This window comes from Dermochelys coriacea, chromosome 6 (genome assembly GCF_009764565.3).
Source record: "Dermochelys coriacea isolate rDerCor1 chromosome 6, rDerCor1.pri.v4, whole genome shotgun sequence".
Taxonomy (NCBI): domain Eukaryota; kingdom Metazoa; phylum Chordata; order Testudines; family Dermochelyidae; genus Dermochelys; species Dermochelys coriacea.
This window is the reverse complement of record NC_050073.1, coordinates 38193281-38210985: the sequence shown is the minus strand read 5'-3', so window position 1 is coordinate 38210985 and position 17705 is coordinate 38193281.

Sequence of the window (17705 nt, the reverse complement as noted above, 5' to 3'; positions counted from 1 at the left end):
CTGGATGAAGAAAAAGCAGAGTGAAAAATACTGAATGACAGAATATAAAGACAGCAAGTTTGATAAAGCAGTATAGTATAAGAACATGGTTTTTAGCAGAAGTTACAATTCACTGAGTTCATGATCATCATGCACAATGTAAGAAATATATTAAAACCCAGACAACTACATGTATCTCCTCTCACTTGACCTACTGCTACGTACACGGATCAAATAGTCAGAATACAACTTTACCTTTTCCTTTCCAGCTCAGATGATCATCTTAATCCACAGGTATTAGCAGATCTGGTACATGTAGAATATATGATAAATGCTGCAGATACAACTTAGATTTGGACATGTACAATACAACATGCACAATTGACAGAAATTGCACAAACATATCAATGTCAGGTGAGTCTCCAGTTTACAACTAGCAAATTAATTGGAAAAGAGCATTGCTTGATAGATGTCAAAAATAACTAAAATCTTCAGTTCAGCTGTTTTATAATTATATATATATATATATATATACATACAGCAAACATGTCCTACAAGTAAAAATAAATGAACAATATCATAAAAACTCAATCAATCTTCAAATATTTAAAATGCTGAGAATCAAAGACTGGATTTTAAAAGATCAGGACCAATCACTAAACATAATGACTTTGATTTTCCCCTGCACCAGAGCTCTACTTGGCAAGGAAGAAGCTTCAGTCCCAGCCCTCATGCAATTTAGAATAGTTACCATGCTGCTCTAAATTGTGCAGCTGGGTTCTTACTGGATTCTCCATCATTGGAGGACAGTTGTAATGAAGCTCCACTCTGCATTACCCTTTCCCTGCCAGGTTTCAGTGTAGCAGCCGTGTTAGTCTGTATTCGCAAAAAGAAAAGGAGTACTTGTGGCACCTTAGAGACTAACAAATTTATGTGAGCATAAGCTTTCATGAGTTATACAGCTCACTTCATCGGATGCATTTAGTGGAAAATACAGTGGGGAGATTTATATACACACACAGAGAACATGAAACAATGGGTTTTATCATACACACTGTAAGGAAAGTGATCACTTAAGATGAGCCATCACCAGCAGCAGGGGTGGGGGGGAAAGGAGGAAAACCTTTCATGGTGACAAGCAAGGTAGGCCATATCCAGCAGTTAACAAGAACATCAGAGGAACAGTGGGGGGTGGGGTGGGATGGGGGGGAGAAATAATATGGGGAAATAGTTTTACTTTGTGTAATGACTCATCCATTCCCAGTCTCTATTCAAGCCTAAGTTAATTGTATCCAGTTTGCAAATTAATTCCAATTCAGCAGTCTCTCGTTGGAGTCTGTTTTTGAAGGATTTTTGTTGAAGGATAGCCACTCTCAGGTCTGTAATCGAGTGACCGGAGAGATTGAAGTGTTCTCCGACAGGTTTTTGAATGTTATAATTCTTGACGTCTGATTTGTGTCCATTTATTCTTTTACGTAGAGACTGTCCAGTTTGATCAATGTACATGGCAGAGGGGCATTGCTGGCACATGATGGCATATATCACATTGGTAGATGCGCAGGTGAATGAGCCTCTGATAGTGTGGCTGATGTGATTAGGCCCTATGATGGTGTCCCCGGAATAGATATGTGGACAGAGTTCGCAACGGGCTTTGTTGCAAGGATAGGTTCCTGGGTTAGTGGTTCTGTTGTGTGGTGTGTGGTAGCTGGGGAGTATTTGCTTCAGGCTGGGGAGCTGTCTGTAAGCAAGGACTGGCCTGTCTCCCAAGATCTGTGAGAGTGATGGGTCATCCTTCAGGATAGGTTGTAGATCCTTGATGATGCGTTGGAGAGATTTTAGTTGGGGGCTGAAGGTGATAGCTAGTGGCCTTCTGTTATTTTCTTTGTTGGGCCTATCCTGTAGTAGGTGACTTCTGGCCTCCTTCCCCCACTGGTGCATGGTCTGGTGTGGCACAGTTGTGCCAGCAGACAGTGCCACTGCTGGGCATTTACAGCCAAATTATGGCCCATTTGCACTAATTGTGTAGAGAATCTGGCCCATTATGTTAAATCTAGGGATTGAAATAAATTCTGTTTTATATACTGGAACCAAGTAGTATCCTAGCCTGCTCACCAATTATTGTGTCTCTTGCTCTTTTACATAACATATGTAAGAATCACGCAAGAAAAATAAGTGATAAATAACCATGTTTATTAAACATATTCAACATACAAAGCCTAGCTACATATATACACTGCTGCTTTGACAGGGTTCTGGTGGCTACAGGAACACAGAAGACAGTGATGGCCACTAGAGGGATACTGCCCAATTCCTATATACTACACGTTGGAAGGCAGATTTGTTGGAAGTTTCTGGTTTATACATTTAAATGATCAAATATGGAAGTAAGCAGTTAGTGACAGTGAAAAGAATAGAGGAGAAAAATGAATATAGTATCCATGTATGAAACTAAAATCAGGATGAAATCATTTTTATTAAGAAAAAGTGTACATATGGATCAGAAGGAATAGTTGTTCAAAAGATAAATGAATCATGTTAGCGGCATTGAAAACTGGGCAATCTGGAGTTAAGTGCTGTGTTGCCTTCCCAGCCACTAGTTTTAGGCGTATAAACATCAGAACTATGAAAGCATGCTTCTGTAGGCAAACACCTTCAGGTAACCATTTGTTCAACCAAAATGATTCAGTCATCAGAAGCGAATAGGCCGTGATTCTCATGAACTGAGGAAATTAGGACAAGATAAGAAAACACCAGACAGAAAACAACTTCAGCGGTGAGCAGACGAAGTGCTATGTATGCATTCAGAGGCGATGTTCAAAGGCACAAAGGGTAGTGTAACACGCAACTCCCACTGAAATCAGTGAAATCCAATGGGACCTGGACACCTCACTCCCTTTATGCATCTACAAATCCCCCACACTTCTCAGGTGCTCAGGGGTTATGTTAAGACATGGGTGATGAATATGGTACTTATTAATCAGTATCCGGCTCGAGCCAAATTCAACCCTACTGTAACTCCCCTGATGTAGTGGCATCACACCACAAATAAATTTGACTTCTTCTGCCTAATTATTCTCTACAGAAGATATTGGGGTGGAGCCTCAGCTTTACTCACTGCATATTTGGCCCAAATACGAGGTGGGAAGGAAGCTATGAGCCTCTTTTTCATCTCCCTCAACCCAGTGGTCAGCTGGGGACCAAAACTAAACCCTTGTATAATTTATATGAGCCTAAAGGCTGCTCTAACTTATGCTAAATTTTAATGGTCCCCTAATTATTGCCATTATGTCACTGAGGGTCAGTTAGAGTACAGTGCTCCCTGGCCCAATCCCATCGAATTCCTAATACACCCTCTGCAGTAGGGCAAAGCTGGCTATATGCTGTTTTGATCTGCTTGATTGCAATACCAATTTGAGCCTTGACTGTAACCTTCTTTATTGGATGTTTATACTATTCTTCACTTATGTACAGTTTAGAGACTGCAGATAGTTAACAAGGGGAAACAGCAATTAAAACAATAAACTATTTTAATTATAACTAGCAATGCAGTGTAACCAATTACAAAATTGGAATCGATTATATTTTGTTGAAAATCTTTCTTGATATCTACCAACATTTGTTCCAACATTGTATTTTTGAATTTAGGAACCCATGTTGAACATACAGGATGCCAACACTTGTAATGAACCATCTTTTGTCCTCCACTAGTGTAGCCAATATTTCAGTACTAAGCAGGCAAAAAGAAACATGACACTTTAGATATTTGAATGGGGAGAAAAGGAACGGATAATTAAGCTGTACAGTGTTCCCATGGTATCCAGGGTGGTGTCCAATAGCTTTCATTATTTTAACCTGAGTTTGATCCTTTAGCAGATGCAAAACGCTAAAGTAGATTTCAAGGCTTAAATAGTTAGATTAACTACCAATACTCTGACTTCCTTGGCTCTTCTAGCAAGTTGAATCAATATTCTCAATAAACTAGAACTAAAGTGAAAAAATAAGTACAATGGACAGAGTTTTGGTACTTATAAAGTAAGTTCACTTATTTAATGACACCCATATTCTTATTGTTTTTATATTATTTTAGATTGTACACTATTCAAAAGATAGAGCCTGATCCGAAACGGGACTTATGCTTAGTGTTACACCACTTGAGTTTATTCACCTGCACCCCGGTGGAATTCACAGCCCTGAATTAGGCACCCAGGCTTCTATATTATAAGCATGGGAAGAGTTATGACAGAAAGAGAGAGAGATTGACAATGAGAATGATTCTACAGCTTAGTGGTTAGCACGCACACCTGCAGCCCAGGGTTCCATTCTCTTGTCCAATGACTATTTCAGTATTTCATAAAAAATGGAACAGCTTCAAAAGGAGAGATTGCGGGAATCCACCCTGGAATATTATGGACTACAGTGGTTAGGGCACTCCTCAGGGAGCTAGGAGACCTGGGTTCAAGTCCCTGCTCCAATTCAGGCAGAGTGGGGAGTTGACTCGATGTCTCCCACATCCTGGACATGTGCTCTAACCACTGGGCTATTGGATATAAGAGGTGGGGAAAGTTACCATCCCCTCCTTGGCAATTTTTTGTATAGATTAGGTATACTCTGAGAATGCTTTCTGAATGGAGCCCTACAGATAGGCGAGGAAACCTAGGTTGTGAATCCTGCTAGGACTTAGGTGCCAAGCTACTCAGGACTTATGTGGCTTTGCATATGCCCACCAGCAGAAACTTAGCCACCTATAGGGCTAGGCAGCAACTGAGCAAGGGTTTGAGTTTCTACATTTGGGACTTAGGCACCTAAAATGGTGCTTTAGTATCTAAAACCCTTTGTGGAGCTAGCCCCTAGTGTAAATAAATACGTCACTGGGTGTAGTCAGCCATTGTGAGCAATTCCACTGAAGTCAATAGAGCAACAATTGTTGTAAAACTAGTAAAACTGTATTGTGAGGACAATGCAGCCCTAATTTGGACAGGATTTAAAATGTGCTTTTTAAATGTCCTGATCATGCCAGATAAATATTAATAATGTTGCAGATATTCAAGCCATCTGCAGTAGGAAAATGGACACATTTTTTATTCAACAGAAAGCCCAGTTCATTGATAGAGCTTACCTTCCCCAGGGACACATTAGCTACTGTCATATTATCTGTATTTTGAGATTTGCCTGCTTTCAGGAGAGACAGTTATTGAAATATCTGACACACCTGGGTACCCACAGCCCAGAAGTTCAAAGGAAGCATTCAGTACCTAAGAAAATTTTTCAAAAACTTATTTCCTGAAGGTCTTAGTATTGTCTCATTTGTATTTACTACTACTGCAATAGCATGACGAAGAATAAGAAATTTAAGGAGGTTGCTGGGAAAGAAAAAAAATCTTTGGAATAGTGCTGGAGGCTCTCTCTTTTTAAAAGAAAATTTATTGTTTGTGTAATGTGCCAGGCTGACAGTGTTAAAGACTAAAATCCTCTTTTTACTGACAAAATAGATACAATGGGCTGAGTAAATCCTGTTTTCTCCAGTTTTATGCTGATGTAACTCCTTGAAATTAGTGAACTTACTCTAATATAAAACCGGAGTAATTCAGAAGTGAATCAGGCGCAGTGTGAGCAGAGGCAGGACGAGTTTACCTACCTCACCTTCCCAATGGACCTTAACCTTGGAAGGATCACTTTTAAGGATAAGTGGTCATTCAGCCTCCATGTCTATTCAAGCCTTGTGATCCCTTCTCAGTGTCAGTTATAACAATGGAGTATGCACAAGACAGAGGTCACTAATTCATTTCTGCATAAGCCACCAGATTGTAATAAGCCTGAGTAATTATCACCTTGGGTCAGATTTGAACTGGCAACTAGGGTTGGCCTGAAAACAAGAATTCCATTTTTGTGAAAAATCTTAAGGTTTTGGAATTTGTTTTTTTTCTGCATTAGAACAAAAATGAGACCTTTCCTCATTTTTCTGCAAAAAATCCCACCCCCAAATCATTAGGCACTCATCTGACCTGTGGGAAAGCCAGAGTCAAGCCCGTGGTCTGCCTAATCTAGAATAGAGACAAGAACCTGGGTCTCCCACATTCCTGCTGAGCACTATTGCAAGGTAAGTCCGTCACTCTCTCTTTCTCCCCTCCCTGACATCCTGGACCCAGGAAATCTTTTGGACAAATTGGCATTTTCCAACAAAAAAAGTTTCATTGAAAAATTCCCAACCAGCTCTTCTAAAGACTTAAACATGAAGGGCTCAGTATTTCCCTAGCCATCCAGGCTTCCTCCCCATTCTGTTAGATCATAACTTTATAACGTGTTTTCCAAGTGGCTCTGCAATTAGCCATCTCTCTTTGGCTGTTCTATATTGCCCATCGTCATGGCATATAAGTGTTGCACTTACACACCCCCAGCACACCTGACGCAAAGATGTTTCAGTTGGTACTTGCTAAATCATCAGCTGAAAGGGAAAGCTAGAAAGAGACAATCACATAAATATAATCTTACAGGCAGAATCTAAAGAAATTCTTTTCCTTCAGATGAAATGAAGAGCCTCCTTCAAATGAAGAGCCCTGCCATAGACAGAAACAGAGGCACAAGCCTTAAGGCTGTCCGTCCCGCAAAGGTAGAGACAACTGTGACAGGCAACTTAATGCCATCAGCCTTGTAAATGAAAAACAAACAATAAATGTTACAAAAGAAATAGAAAAGTCCACTTTCTGTCACATCTCCATATCTAACAACAAATTCAATCCTTGGACAGCTGGCAGACACTTCAGGTTTTCTTGAGGGCTTTACCTATACCGCCTTCGCAAAATATAATGTATTTAGAAATACATTTTTTATTTCATAGTCATATAAAGCTCTCTGTGTGACCCACTGAAACAAATAATCAAAACACCAGGTGTCATAATATGCAGGCTGTCCTTCCTTTTTAAAGATCTTTCTTTGTTGTATAGCTCTTTCTGTCAGTGATCATTTATTACCTAGTAAGAATTATTACATCCAGAGTTCAATATTAAATACATTTATTTAAGTATGAACCATTATTAGAAGTGTTACTGATCCATGTATCATTGCTTAACTTTGGCTTTGGTTTCTCATTTTCTCAGTCAATGGCATTATGACTGCAGCTGTTGGCATAAAGATGAAGATGAGTTGTGTTTTCCTCCCCATTCAGTTGCCTAGATTTGATATAAGGGGTGTATTTGTGGAACATAAAGCACATGGAGATCTATTCCTTAGAAAGTCTAGGTGGTTGGTACTAGAGGCCTGGAAGATTATTATAAGGTGTCTCAACACTCGTTGGCTCTGTCCAGACTCCTGGAACCTTGGGCAAATCTCTTAATTTCTTTGCCTTAGTTTCATTATCTGTAAAATGAGGACAATAATACATACTTACCTACCTCATGGGAATATCTGAAGGTTTTGTTGATGTTTATAAAGGGCCAGATTCTGATCCACATACTGATGTTGAGTCATACCTTACCTCCAGGGTAGTTTCAAGGGCTTCAAAGACAAGTGTTAAATAATATAATTATGGACAATTGTGGCCTTGTTTAACATGGCCGTGATGTGGGGGTGGGCAGGAGTAAGGTCCCTCATCCCTTCTTAGACACAGAATATGGCACTGAGATGCTGAGGTTACCTGAGGCATCTGAACTAACAAATTTAAATATCTGGGGTAATAGCCAGGCATTCTCACTGGAGGGCCCCGAATTCTGAAGTTTGCTTCCCTCAGTGGTTTCACTGATTCTCTTCTCACTTACACTGGTGTAAATCAGGAGTAACACCACTGAAATTGACAGTGTAATGTAGGTATAAAACCAGAGTGAGGGGAAATCAGGCTCAAAGGTTGTGTATAACCACAGTATATGGGTTATTTTTTCCTATATCCTTGGGGAATTGGGTATTCAGCAGCAGTAGTATAAATTGTACTCTGGCCTATTGATACAATGTGCACTAAGAAAGTCAGTAGATAGATGGGTTTGGGGGAACATCCCTTTTTCCATTTGCTTCTTGAAAACGAGACAAAAAATTGTAGGGTTTAATACATTTTATATGTACAGTACCTTGAGCTATGTACTGTGGCATATTCTAGGAAATCTATACATTAATTTACGTAATTAATGTTAGGGGTTGTGGGAGACTTTTTCTTTTTAACCCCACAGATGCAATATTTCTTATCAACCATACTCCATGGAAGTAAAATGCTTCTGTTCAGGCACAGAAAGATCACACAACATATGGTACTGTAGGACATGTCTTCCCAACCAATGGTTTCCTTCTTGTGCTATTTCTTCCAGGACCTGCTCACTGAATAGCATGGAGCTAGCTCAGCCATCAACAGTTGCTGAAGAAGGTGGCAGGCAGTTATCATCTTAGCTGAAGATGACTAGGAATAGTCCATAATTGGAGGCATTCGAATTGGGGCTGCTTGTCTTCACTCAAAATCATACTGTTGGGTGCATTGAGATGTAAGCAGAACACTCTCTTTCTAGACTAAGAACTGCCTCAAATTGCTGCGCACCCAGCCTTGTACATGTCAACTCAGATTTCCCTCACCGTTTTCCCAGTACAAGCAAAACTGTTCTTTTTTAAAAGACCTTTCAGTTCCTAAACCATCTGTTGTTCCATATTTCATTATTTCACTGTTCCATGTTGATTTGTGGAGTGGGTCTGAATTGATCCAATTACAGCTGGCTTTAGGCTTTGTATTTTCAACTGTAGTATATGACAGCCAAAATCAGAAGCTTTCTAATCAGAGAAGAACATATAATGGAGGACTATTAATTTACCATGCTTTTACCATCATATGCACACAATGAAAAAAATCACCTGCTTTAACAGCCACCCAAGGCCTACAGTTGCTTTTGATGTTTGTAAAGCCTCAAGCACACTCTTGCCTTGCTCCCATGGGATATAACAATGTCTCCAGCTCTCCTTCTTTTTCATGTTTGCTTTGGTAAGATCTGGGGTTTGGTTCTCTGTCTGTCTAGGTACTGTTGTGTTAATTGAGGTGTAATATATGGGCTAAAGCTGTAACCCAGTCACTGTCCAACATTAAACACTTTTAAACAAGATTAGGGGATTGATACCTCAGCCATGACAAACACACCATTAAAAATCCTGTTTTACTTCTTATTAAAGATATAGAAAAAAGGAAAAACAATCTATTAAGTAAGTTTTCATTTAAACAACATTCCCTTTAGCTGGAGAATTTTTAGAGGGAAAAAACCTCGTCTGACAATGTGTAGACGGTATTAAAGGTGATAATAACTTGTCCTTTTTGGGGAAAATGGCTGTATTTCAAGGAATCCCTGTTGAGGTTACAGGGACAAACCATCCCGATGAGTCGAAAGAATAGTAAATATGGCAGGCGACCAGCTTGGCTTAATGGTGAAATCCTAGCGGATCTTAAACATAAAAAAGAAGCTTACAAGAAGTGGAAGGTTGGACATATGACCAGGGAAGAGTATAAAAATATTGCTCGGGCATGTAGGAAAGATATCAGGAGGGCCAAATCGCACCTGGAGCTGCAGCTAGCAAGAGATGTCAAGAGTAACAAGAAGGGTTTCTTCAGGTATGTTGGCAACAAGAAGAAAGCCAAGGAAAGTGTGGGCCCCTTACTGAATGAGGGAGGCAAGCTAGTGACAGAGGATGTGGAAAAAGCTAATGTACTCAATGCTTTTTTTGCCTCTGTTTTCACTAACAAGGTCAGCTCCCAGACTGCTGTGCTGGGCAACACAAAATGGGGAAGAGATGGCCAGCCCTCTGTAGAGATAGAGGTGGTTAGGGACTATTTAGAAAAGCTGGACGTGCACAAGTCCATGGGGCCGGACGAATTGCATCCGAGAGTGCTGAAGGAATTGGCGGCTGTGATTGCAGAGCCCTTGGCCATTATCTTTGAAAACTCGTGGCGAACGGGGGAAGTCCCGGATGACTGGAAAAAGGCTAATGTAGTGCCCATCTTTAAAAAAGGGAAGAAGGAGGATCCTGGGAACTACAGGCCGGTCAGCCTCACCTCAGTCCCTGGCAAAATCATGGAGCAGGTCCTCAAAGAATCAATCCTGAAGCACTTAGAGGAGAGGAAAGTGATCAGGAACAGTCAGCATGGATTCACCAAGGGAAGGTCATGCCTGACTAATCTAATCGCCTTTTATGATGAGATTACTGGTTCTGTGGATGAAGGGAAAGCAGTGGATGTATTGTTTCTTGACTTTAGCAAAGCTTTTGACACGGTCTCCCACAGCATTCTTGTCAGGAAGTTAAGGAAGTATGGGCCGGATGAATGCACTATAAGGTGGGTAGAAAGCTGGCTAGATTGTCGGGCTCAACGGGTAGTGATCAATGGCTCCATGTCTAGTTGGCAGCCGGTGTCAAGTGGAGTGCCCCAGGGGTCGGTCCTGGGGCCCGTTTTGTTCAATATCTTCATAAATGATCTGGAGGATGGTGTGGATTGCACTCTCAGCAAATTTGCGGATGATACTAAACTGGGAGGAGTGGTAGATACGCTGGAGGGGAGGGATAGGATACAGAAGGACCTAGACAAATTGGAGGATTGGGCCAAAAGAAATCTAATGAGGTTCAATAAGGATAAATGCAGGGTCCTGCACTTAGGATGGAAGAATCCAATGCACCGCTACAGACTAGGGACCGAATGGCTCGGCAGCAGTTCTGCGGAAAAGGACCTAGGGGTGACAGTGGACGAGAAGCTGGATATGAGTCAGCAGTGTGCCCTTGTTGCCAAGAAGGCCAATGGCATTTTGGGATGTATAAGTAGGGGCATAGCGAGCAGATCGAGGGACGTGATCGTTCCCCTCTATTCGACACTGGTGAGGCCTCATCTGGAGTACTGTGTCCAGTTTTGGGCCCCACACTACAGGAAGGATGTGGATAAATTGGAAAGAGTACAACGAAGGGCAACAAAAATGATTAGGGGTCTAGAGCACATGACTTATGAGGAGAGGCTGAGGGAGCTGGGATTGTTTAGTCTGCAGAAGAGAAGAATGAGGGGGGATTTGATAGCTGCTTTCAACTACCTGAAAGGGGGTTTCAAAGAGGATGGCTCTAGACTGTTCTCAATGGTAGCAGATGACAGAACGAGGAGTAATGGTCTCAAGTTGCAATGGGGAGGTTTAGATTGGATATTAGGAAAAACTTTTTCACTAAGAGGGTGGTGAAACACTGGAATGCGTTACCTAGGGAGGTGGTAGAATCTCCTTCCTTAGAGGTTTTTAAGGTCAGGCTTGACAAAGCCCTGGCTGGGATGATTTAACTGGGACTTGGTCCTGCTTTGAGCAGGGGGTTGGACTAGATGACCTTCTGGGGTCCCTTCCAACCCTGATATTCTATGATTCTATGATTCTATGAAAAGAGAAGAAGTTAGTTGAGATGGGCTGGAGCTGTTGTTAAAGTCTGATCCTGTTTCCTAGAAGCTGAAATAAGAGCAACATACACAAGAGGGAAGAGAAAAAAACAGTAAAGATAGAATGAAGCTTGTGTCTCTGGTGCTGATTTTCTCTTGCAACCTCGCTGGTGGAAAAAATGCAGGCTCAGCACACAGTCTGATCAGCCACTCCACGACTTGGCAAACTTGTACCTGCATCAGGCTGTTTTAGGGCATTGTATTTACCTGCCTCTCTCTGATCACACACTTACAGCAGTGTTGCAACATATGCAGCCTTGGCCAGCTTAAACTAAACTCTTGTTAGAGAGGAGGAAAAAGGAGAGAGATAAGAAAAAAAAAGAAATAAGGTGGGGGAATGAAAAGGACACTCTGCAGAGGGGAGGGAGGGAGACAAAGACCTTGGATTCAGCTGGAGCTGATAGAGGTGATGATGTCACCTGGATCCTTCTCTCTGTCCTGGTCTGATCAGGACTTCTCCCCAGATCAGGATGAAAAAGATTTGAGGTTCCAAGAGACAGTGAGGGTGGCAGCCATGATGAGGAAGCTCTGTCCAGCAGCCAATTTTTCTCCTGAAGTCTCTTTCTTTAAGAACCTCTAAAGGGAGGGAGGGGTAGAAAAGCCCATCCCCTCATTATTTTGTCTACCTGAAGGCCTAATTCCCAACACACCAATTTTGGTTAATTGATCTTTTGTCTCAGACTCTCTTGTTTACCAAGTATGATTTTAACACAGTCCTTGTATGATATCATTAGGCCTTTTTGTTGCGACTAATTCAGTCTGTCTCACTTTCACTCCTTTTCCCATCAACATTTGTTGATATAGGCCAGGGGTTCTCAAATTGGGGGTCAGGACCCCTCAGGGAGTCGCGAGGTTATTACATGGCAGGTCGCAAGCTGTCAACCTCCACCTCAAACCCCGCTTTGCCTCCAGCATTTATAAGGGTGTTAAATATATTTAAAAGTGTTTTTAATTTATAATGGGGGGGTCGCACTCAGAGACTTGCTATGTGAAAGGGGTCACCAGTAAAAAAGTCTGAGAGCCACTCATATAGGCTATTGTGACACTTTATGAACTTCCACTCACTTTTTATAGCTGTGCTCACAGTTAAGATAAATTTATAGGCCCAACATCACAACGGTGCTCACGTAGCACTGTAACTAGCACCGGACAAACATTAATGAATGTCTCCTCATAGCACCCCTGTGAGGTAAGGAAGTACTATTATTCCCTGTTTACAAATGGGGAACTGAAGCATAGTGAAATGAAGTGATTTGTCCAGGGAAGTCTGTGGCAGAACCAGGAACTGAACCCAGTCTCCTGAGTCTCAGTCCAGTGCGTTAATCATGACACAATATTTCATGGAAACTCCTTGCTCCCCATCCATCTTGATCCCTTTGTGAACAATACTAGCTTTACAGACAAACCCTCGCAGCTGTATGTTCTTGGATGTCTCTGAGTATATTCTCACTATTACTTCCTCACGAGGGTCATACCAGTACATTAGTGAAGGCTCCCCTTCATCAATCTCTGCTGACTAGTTCATACCTCTCCAAGTAATCTCTTATTATCTGATTCAGTGTTTGTTCTCAGGTGCAGAGGTTAGACATAAAGTTACTTAAAGAATGGGGTGGATTTAGAACTCTGCCAGTTTACACCAGCGGCAGATCAGGCCCTACATATTTAGTTTCTCCTGGTATCTTCCATATCAAATTTTCTTAGCAGCTAACACTGCATAGTCCAAATGGAATATGAAAATTAGAGAGGCCATTCTGCCTTTTACACATTAGATTGGAGTAACTGCATATAAGGTTGTATGAAAGTTCCATTTTGTATTGTATTACAGGTTGTAATATTTGACAACCACTTTATGATCTAAAGAGAGACCATCTAACATTTAAGCATGAGGAAGCAGAGTTAAGGTTCAGCATTCAACTTTAACTACACCTGACATATTTATATTGCCGTACTGGCAGTTTTTCTGTTTGAATGCTCTGAATATTTTTTCTAAGGAGAGTTGTGTAGGGCATGGAATTACATAACCACACATCTGACCATAATCAGACATTTAAAAGTTAGTTTGTTTACTTGATCACTTCTTTAAAGCAAATGCTACTGTACTATATTTTTTAAATTTAATCTGGTATCACTTGTCAGAGTTCTGAAGAAACATGTTGTCTTCTCTTTTTTAAACTACCTCAACTTATCTTTCCACCTGTTTCAGTGTCATTTTCATTTGTAACAGTTTGTACTTTTCTGTTGCAGGAAAACATCTTTGTGTGGAGCATGTCTTAGCCACATCCATAGTGATCACAGAAACAAAAAAGTTACAGATTCTGATCAGAACTGAAAATTCTAGAAGTGGCCTTGAAAAGGAAAAAAAATCATGTGAGCCCTGAAATGTTTTTCTTTAAATAATATAAAAGGACCACTCCATTAAATCCTTTTGATTGGAGAATAGCATTCATTTTTAAATCCCATTGCTTTAGGATATCACTGTCATCTGTGGTGAAAGGGTGCAGTTTGCAGTTCAATCTGCAGGTGCTGCCTATTTGGAATAAGGAACAAAGAAAAAAGTCGTGCACATTAAATCAGGGAGCACAGTTTTCCTGTCAGCACGCATGAGATGGGCATGGGTTCAAGATGCAAAATTCAGATCCAGATTTCACAGAGCCCAATGTTCAGGGAGCTTGAATGTGGACTCTTTGGGCTTGTCTATAAGATGCGGCAATGCACACTATGGAGGTGTGATCTCTAAACTACACTTATAAGTTGCACATTAACTGGTTCACGTAGACTCTGCTGGTGCCCACTAACAGTTCCCCAGTGTGCTTTAATGTAAGAGCATTATATTAAAGTGCTCTAGGGAACCTATAGTGGGTACCAGTATGGTCTACATGAACCAATTATTAATGTATAACAAGTTAGTGTGCTTTAGAAATCTCACTGTTGTGCAACACATCATCCCACCCTGTAGCCCTTAGTTTATGCAGCTCCCATGCAGTGCAAAGTACTGTATAGACAGCCAAGAAGACACTGTCCCTGTCCAAAAATGCTTACAAAATGAATGGACAACATTATAGATGGCGCTAATAACGATGCCTCTAGTAAAGGTTGCCTGACAGTTTCCATTGCATGCCCTGATTTTAGTTGCTTATAATTTTTCCAAGCTTTAACCATTTAAGCTGATGTTCCCCACACTTATTCACCTTCTGGCTGATTGTATTCAAAAGTTGCAGTGGAAACAGTTCAGCCTTTTTCAAGAGTGACGCTAGTAAAAGGTGGCTAATACCAATATTCTACCCAGTCCTTTGAAGTTCTCTTTGGAGATAAATTTGGCAAGTAGACAGTGTTGAAGTCACAAATGTGCCTTTTGCTGTCTCCCTGAATCTCCACCAACATTTGGCTGAGTTTTGCCATTTACACATGTTCCGTAGTGCTTGCTAGTAAAATCTTCAAACATTCCATCTGTACTGACCATGCTCCAACACCACTGAACTCTCAACATGTTAACATCACGAAACATGCTCCAGCCTAATGGATGTCCCTACATGCGAATCAACCAGAACATGCTACCAAGTTCCCAGTGAGTTCCCAATGAGCATCCTAGCGGTAGGCACCAAGCTAGAATCCCAGATAGAGGGATGTAATAGCCATTTCCCCCCACACCAACCTTTTTTGCCTAGGGGAAGGTGCACTGGGTTGGAAGTCAGAGGAAATCATGAGTTCAGTCTCAGCTATTCCACTGACTAGTGCTAATTCTGTGACCTTCACAGCTCTTATTATTGAGCAAGGCTTCACGCTAGCAAATGTATTTACACCCCATTTTACAGAGTAGGTCACTGAGAAATTGCACAAAGTCACTTTTTGCAGAGCTGGGATACAACCCTGTCACTTTGAAAGGCAAGTGGATGAATCTTGTCGTATAAGTCAATACACCATATCTGAGCATTATGCTGAGCAATACTGTGTTATTCAAAAAGGCCAATAACACAATATTGTTGTTGGAAAGATCCACCGTAGCAGGCTGTTGCCTATGAATCCATAATATAGTACTAAAACGTATGATTTTTGACTAGTCACAAGATAACTATACATTGCTTACCTCATCTAATATGGCTTGAAGTTAAAGGGCCTGATCCTGAAGGCACTCATACCAGGGCAAATCCAGAGTAACTCCATTTACCTCAGGGGAGTTACTTTGGATTTACATTGGTATAAATGAGACCAGATTCTGATCCAAAAACTGTGACCCCCTTTTCTCCAATCACATGATAAGAGTGACTGTCATTCACTTTAGTGGAAGTAACTTATATCCTGCAAGGAGGGATGAGCATGAGGGGGAAGAATTGAGGCTTGAGGAACTAGACATAGCACGATACACTATTATGTGGAAGGTCTGAATTATTGTGACCTTCACTCTTGGGCTGGCACAAGTCAATCGCAGGCGTATATTTTGATAATGGCCAGTTCTTTAGCAGCTGTAAATCACCACAGCTCTACTGGCACCAGCTGAGGTTCTGACCCATTCTGCACATGTAAAATCTGAAGTGTGGCATAAAAATTGTGTTTCCTAATATACAGTTGTATCACTTAGTACCATGTGAAACTATTTTTGACTTTGTTTCAATACTGTACCTCATTTGATTGACTGATATAGCAGAAAAGCACATGGACAGCATGAAGGGAACAGGCTAGGAATGACACATGGATGATTACACCATCTATTTCTCTAAGTTATTTTTCCCTGTGTTTATTGAGGTTCTCATTTGTAAATGAATGGTGAGGCACTCCATCATTTTAAATTAAATTTGGTGACATTTAGTACTCACGAACCTGAGAGAAAATTGCCGTGTTTGGAGCCACCAACTAAGAGAAATAGTGTTAACAATCCTAAATTATCCTGACAAAGAACAGATATGGCACTCTCTGGAATCTGTTCTTGTGAAAATTACTATGCGGGGAGCAGGGGGAAGGCGGAAATATGACACACTATTGCAAGCATTTTTATTACAACCTTAAGAATGCAATCTTCCTGGTCCTCCCTTGATACTGAAAGTGAGACATCCAGCATTTATCACTAAACTGTGTGCATTAATTTCACCTCACTGCTTCCACTGTCCTGTGCATAATTCATGTAATTCTACCAGGAAGTGCTAAAATTGAACAGTATTCGCTTTGTTTTCAAAACCAGCAGTATTTCTTATGATTAAAACAAGGGACGGGTACTGTAATGTAATAATTTCCACCCTAATTTCCTTTCTATTTGTATATTGTACTTCTGATTTGTATATTGTTCTAAGTAAAAGCTTTTTTAAAGGGATTGTGTCAAATCTATTTAAGAACAAAGTTTAGGTTTTCTTTTTAAAAACAAGGTATTACAAAAGCTAAGATAAATAGAAATGTCTTTAATTTATTTTATTTTTATTTTTTAGTTCCAGCACAGATTATTTTGTTTGTACTTAAAACATTTCCTTAAGTGTTTGCAACACAAACCCTGCAGCCTTGTAAAAGATCAGAACTAGTAATTAAAAGTAGCTAAAGTGAAGCAGATTTCTTTTTTTCATTTTCCAACACACTGAAATGCAAAGAAAGAAAGATCCATCATTAATGTTTAAATGTAAATTAATTTTAATCCCCTAGGGGTGAGATCCCCACCCTAACCGTCCGGCAGTGTCTTTATGCTGGGCAAAAGGGCAGGAGTGGGGTAAAGGGACTCTGGAAGACACGTGTTTGGCTAGAGGAGGATTCCTCTGAGGCAGGCTGGGAAACAATACCATTTTTTCTTGAAAAATATATTATTAAAAGAAGGAAAATTCAAACTCCAGTGAATTCAGTTTAAGTTAGTTCAGAGAATCTGACTCAGCCAAGGATAGCACTACTAAATTTCTGGATTGATACTGAAGCTTCTGCTACTCTTTCTTCCCTTCCCTAGTTTCTACCAACAGTGTCAGTCTTTCTGGAGTTTTACCCTTTGCTCTGAATTTTATTATATTTGTGCTTTAAATGTACAGCCTTATATCCAACTCTTCAATAACAATCTCTATGGCCAGGGTTGCCAAGAGTGACTAATGATTTTTGAAACCTCAATTTTGAATGCTCAAGTTAAGACATCTTAAAAGGGGGCCAATTTTCAGACAGTGCTGAGAATCTGTACTCCTTTAAGGTGACTTTATTGGGGCACCCAAAAAATGTAGCACCTAGTATCACTAGTTACTTTTAAAGATCTTGGCCTACGTTTGCATTTGACAAGGACAAACCATGCACCATCAGTTTCAATAGATGGTTCTTACAATTGTTTAAATGATATGGCCTATTTCTGCTGTAATAGGGATCA